The sequence below is a fragment of the Paralichthys olivaceus genome, chromosome 9, assembly GCF_024713975.1.
Source record: "Paralichthys olivaceus isolate ysfri-2021 chromosome 9, ASM2471397v2, whole genome shotgun sequence".
In the NCBI taxonomy this organism is placed as follows: Eukaryota; Metazoa; Chordata; class Actinopteri; order Pleuronectiformes; family Paralichthyidae; genus Paralichthys; species Paralichthys olivaceus.
Window position 1 is genome coordinate 27353868 of NC_091101.1, and position 6133 is coordinate 27360000.

The window sequence follows — 6133 nt, forward strand, 5'->3', positions numbered from 1 at the left end:
AGGTATAGAGGTCAACATGGCTTTTGACTTTCTTTAGAATGACTCTCATATGCATACTCGCCTGTGATTGGTCCAAACAGCTGCATGTATGATTGCAAGCCGGTGCAGTGGCTTGTCACAGCCACAGGAGGGCGTCTGAACACTGAGGGGAGTCAGGGATGAGCCTGAGTCAGACTGATGTCATGGCTCCTATGTGTCTGTGGTGTCAACTCAGCGCTCATGTTTGACTTGTGACATGTAACTGTGTTCTGCGTGCCTCCTGATGACGTTTCGACCAAGCGGCAACATCCCGGGCTGAGCGCTGAGGCCAATACGGAAGTGCAAATAACTGCAGTTCACTGGGTGGCCACTTGAGGCTGGCTCCAAGAGGGAGTCAATTCCCATTGACTCCCATGTTAAAAAGCCCGACTTTAGAGCAGAATTAAACGTGTTTACAGCCTGGTTCAAAAAACGAGTTTAGTCTCAATCAGTAAGTTCTTCCTCCATGACAACTCTGGGGGGGGTGAATTTTTTTCTAACTCGCTCGTTTAGATAATATAGAGGTTTGAAATTATGAATAATTATCACTTGATTGACACGTGACGTCACCGTTAGCTCGTCACTCCAGCTGTTAGCCTGTGGTCTGCTCGGCTTCACCTGAGCTAACAGGCTAATCCCCGTCACCGAGCACGAGCGGAGTCTGTGGAGGAGTTTTCACTCACATGTCGGATGAACATCATCGTTTGTTGTTCGGCTGATTGTCCTGACGGAGAAGTGGAAGACGTCTGTGCTGCAGTGTCTGTGGTGAGTAAAGTACTGTCTTTGATTTACGTGTCAGTAGTGATGAGCAGGTATCATTGTGTCTGTACCTGGCTGGTTAGCTTAGCTCCGCTAACCTCCAGGCAAGATACCAGCAGTAACGGCGATGCTAACGGGAGGGACGGGAGTTATTAATCCGACATGAAGCGTCCACACAGCGGAGAGAGGAGCGTTAGAGTTCATGGTGATACATCTTTTAAACTGAAGGCGACTGTGTGTTTAGTGAATGAGCTCCACCAAGTAAGATATCTAACGTTATGTAAAGTTGTTCAGCTCCCCAACCTATTTGGCTTGACTACGTTACTGTGAGTAACTTCAGTAATAATGTTTTATTAGATTATTGTTTCAGAAATAACGTTAGTGCAGCTGCTGCAGTGTGAAACTTGTTGAGCTGAACTTTATTTATGAATGAACAGTTTACCTACCAGGTATAGACCTGGTTAGCAGTCGCGGGTAGCATTTAGCCTAGCTCCTTAGCCTGAGCTAACCAGGAAACGATGAGCTCTGTGGGCGTGGCTCAGTTGTCAGTCTTCACTCGGCCCGCCTAGCGTCCACACGCGCGCCTCCTTTTTGCCCATATATGGGTTAGCCCGGAACTATTCAATTTCAATTCAATTTTATTTATATAGCGCCAATTCATAATTTACATTATCTCAAGGCACTTTACATTTAAAGGTCAAGACCTTAAAACAATATTAACATAGAGAAACCCAACAGTTCCCACAATGAGCAAGCACAGGCGACTGTGGAGAGGAAAAACTCCCTCATTAACAGGGAGAAACCTCTGGCAGAACCAGGCTCAATGTGGGCGGTCATCTGCCTCGACCGGTTGGGGTGAGGAAAGAAAAGTAAGGGGGGAGGAAAGGAGAGATGGGTGGAAAGCGGGGGAGAGAAGAGAGATGAGGTGGAGAGAGAGAGACCGGTAACAATTTGGCACCATCAAAATCAAGGCTAACCATAACAATAACAATGTATAGATCTACAACATGACTAGATATATTAATGAATTGCTGAGTTGTTGTAATAAATGCAGACAATGGTGATGGTGGTCGTTGTGGTCCTGTAGTCCCGGTGCCGGAGTTATCTGAAACGAGATAGAGAGAGGAGCCAGAGGGACTATGGGAGGACAAAGTGACACTTTGACCTGATGACATGTTAAAACTAATAAATAAATAAATAAATGAGTGTGGGGGGGCAGAGAGACAGAGAGACAGAGGGAAGTGAAGAAGTGCTCAGTGCATGATGGGCGTTCCCCCAGCAGTCTAAACCTATAGCAGCACAACTAGGGATGGTTCAGGACTCACCTGATCCAGCCCTAACTATAGGCTTTGTCAAAGAGGAAGGTTTTTAGTTTTACTTTAAATGCTGAGACAGTGTCTGCCTCCCGAACCCAGAGTGGGAGCTGGTTCCACAGGAGAGGAGCCTGATAGCTAAATGTTCTACCTCCTGCTCTACTCTTACAGACTCTTGGAACCACTAGAGAGCCTGTGTTTTGGGAACGAAGTGATCTACTTGGATAATAAGGTGTTATCAGCTCTTTGATATATGAGGGGGCGTGATTGTTGAGGGCTTTAAAAGTGAGGAGCAGGATCTTAAATTCTATTCTAAATTTTACCGGGAGCCAATGTAAGGAAGCTAAGACAGGAGTGATATGATCTCTCCTTCTAGTTCCTGTCAGCACTCGTGCTGCAGCATTTTGGACCAACTGGAGACTTTTAACAGTCTTCATGGAGCATCCTGCTAATAGAGAGTTGCAGTAATCTAATCTAGAGGTTACAAACGCGTGGACTAGTTTTTCAGCATCCTGCTTAGACAGGATGTTTCTAATTTTGTTAATATTGCGCAGATGGAAGAAAGCCGTCCTAGACACTAGTTTAATATGGGCGTCAAATGACATGTCTTGGTCGAACAACACTCCAAGGTTCCTCACAGTGGAGCTGGAAGCCAGACTGACACCATCCAAAGTGACTATCTGGTCAGACAGTGTTTCTCTGAGATGTTTAGGGCCAATTACAACAACCTCAGTTTTGTCTGAGTTTAAAAGTAGAAAATTTTGGGTCATCCACGCCTTGATATCTTTGAGACATTCCTGAAGTTGAACTAGGCGATTAGATTCATCATGCTTCATGGAAATATACAATTGGGTGTCGTCTGCATAGCAGTGGAATTGTATGTGGTGCTGTCTGATAATGTTGCCTAAGGGGAGCATATATAGGGTGAAGAGTATTGGTCCAAGGACAGAACCTTGTGGAACTCCATGATTAACTTGCATGTGCATGGAGGAGTCATTGTTAACATTAACAAATTGGAATCTATCTGATAAATATGATTTAAACCAGTGTAGTGCTGTTCCTTTAATTCCTATATGTTGTTCTAATCTCTGTAGCAGAATCTTATGATCTATTGTGTCGAAGGCTGCACTAAGGTCCAACAAGACGAGGACAGAGACAAGTCCATCATCTGATGCCATAAGAAGGTCATTAGTGACTTTCAATAGTGCTGTTTCTGTGCTGTGATGGGTTCTAAATCCTGACTGAAATTTTTCCAATAAACCGTTACTATCTAAGTAACCACACAGCTGGTTAGCAACGGCTTTTTCTAGGATTTTGGAAATGAAGGGCAGGTTGGATATGGGTCTATAATTAGCTAAAACCTCTGGATCAAGCGTAGGCTTTTTAAGCAGAGGTTTAATAACGGCTACCTTAAAAGCCTGTGGTACGTAGCCGGTTAGCAAAGACATATTAATCTGATTTAAAATGGAACGGTCAATTAGGGGGAGGACTTCTTTAAAAAGTCTAGTTGGAACAGAGTCCAGCTGACAAGTAGTTGGTTTGGATGATGAAACTAACGAGGTCAGTTCAGGAAGATCAATAGAGTAAAATTTGTTTAGACATAAATCTGGTGCTATGGTTTCAGGACCAGACAATGAATCCGTGTTATTCACTGGGAGGAGGTCGTTGATTTTATCCCTGATGGTTGTAATTTTATTAGTGAAGAAGCTCATGAAGTCATTGCTTCTCAGATCTAGAGGAATAGATGGGTCAGTGGAGGTGTGACTTTCTGTCAGCCTGGCTACAGTGCTGAAGAGGAACCTGGGGTTGTTCCTATTTTCTTCTATTAGTAATGAGTAATACGAGGTTTGGGCATTTCTAAGTGCTTTTTTGTAATTTATAAGGCTATTCTTCCAGGCTAGGTGGAAGTCTTGGCGATTGGTGGAGCGCCACTTCCTTTCTAGCTTCCGCGATGTCTGTTTTAGAACGCGCGTTTGGGAATTATACCACGGAGCTAATCTCCTCTGACTTACTCTCTTCTTTTTTAATGGGGCGACAGCTTCAAGTGCTGTTTTTAGTGAGGCTGCAGTACTATTTACAAAGTTATCAACTAGTGTGGGAGTAAGGTTTTGATAATCTTCTTGTATTGTACTGACACATGGCTGAGAGGGAAGTGAGGAGGGGAGCAGTTCTTTAAATTTGTGAACAGTTTTGTCAGATAAACATCGACTGTAATAGACTTTCCGTCCAGAATTGACGTAATTAACAATTCTGAATTCAAATGTAAGTAAAAAATGGTCAGACAGAAGCGGGTTCTGTTGGAATATTGTTACATTTTCTATGTCAATGCCATATGTCAGGACAAGATCAAGAGTGTGATTCAGGCAGTGGGTCGGTTGATTCACATGTTGAGTGAAACCAATCGAGTCTATTATTGATTTAAATGCTGAACTAAAGCTGTCATTGGCAACATCTACATGAATATTGAAATCACCGGCTATAATGATTTGATCTGTTTTAAGAACAAGTTCTGATAAAAATTCAGAGAATTCAGATAGGAATTCAGAGTAAGGGGCTGGTGGACGATAAATGATGACTATATTAATTGGTTTATGTGACGTCAGGCTTGGGTGGACGAGGCTGGTTCTAAGATTTTCGAAAGAGTTATAACTCTTTTGGTCGGGGGTTGATAGATAGATCAGATTTAAAGATTGCTGCAACCCCTCCACCTCTGCCTGTGTTCCGAGGAATGTGAGTATTAGAGTGGGTTGGGGGCGTCGCTTCATTTAAACCTACATATTCTCCGTCTTGTAGCCAAGTTTCGGTTAAGCATAATAAATCTATTTGATGATCAGTAATGAGATCATTTATAAGTAAAGATTTTGAATTTAGTGACCTGATATTTAATAAAGCGCATTTTATAGTTGTGTTTTCAGCTGATGTTTTGGCTGTGTTAATTTTGACTAAGTTTGAGTGTATCACCCCTCTCCTGTGTACTTTTGATTTAAAGAAATTAGGTGGTCGGGTGGCAGACACAGTTTCTATAGGACATTGTGATGGTGACTGTTTGAATAGAAGCGCAGAGAAGCGTGTAGGACTGCGACTCTGCCTCCTGGTCTCAACTCTGGATTGTCACGGTGTGGACTTTCTAACAAACGTCGTCATGTTTCTAGATATGAGAGCTGCTCCATCCTAAGTGGGATGAATACAGTCCCTCCTAATCAGACCTGGTTTCCCCCAAAAAGTTTTCCAATTGTTAACGAAGCCCACGTTGTTATCTGGACACCACCTCGACAGCCAGCGGTGAAAGGATGACGTGCGGCTAAACGTGTCATCGCTGGAAACATTAGGCAGGGGTCCAGAGAAAATTACGGAGTCCGACATTGTTTTTGCATATGTACACACCGAATCAATATTGATTTTTGTGATCTCCGACTGACGTAGTCGGAGGTCATTACTGCCGACGTGAATAATAATCTTACTGTACTTACGCTTACCCTTAGCCAGCAGTTTTAAATAGGACTCTACGTCGCCCACTCTGGCCCCGGGAATACATTTAACTGTGGTCGCTGGTGTCGCTAACTTCACGTTCCTTAGAATAGAGTCGCCAATAACCAGAGTTTGTTGCTCAGCGGGTGTGTCGCTGAGTGGGGAAAATTTTTTAGCCAAACTAGGAGGAGTCAGGCCCCGGCAAGATGGCGCTGGGTGAAACGCCCACTACGAGCCTCATTTTCACTCTTCAGAAACCAACGGGTGACGTCACGGACACTACGTCCATCTTTATATACAGTCTATGGTTTCCACCCTGCTGGGACTTCTTCAGGTCAAATATGTATTAAAAATATGAGATTGTAAGTTTGAGCTGTGTATGTGCTTCGACTACTGAGTTCAGAGCAGGAGTGAGAGAGGAGACTGAGTGCCCCTCTATTTATACCCCTCCTCTGGGTCCAGACTCCTCCTTATCAATTTCACTGTGATCCTCCAATCCTATGAACTGTGAATAAAAATAAACTTTTAAATTGTGTTATGTATGTATTAACATGTTAACTTATTGGACTTAGTGG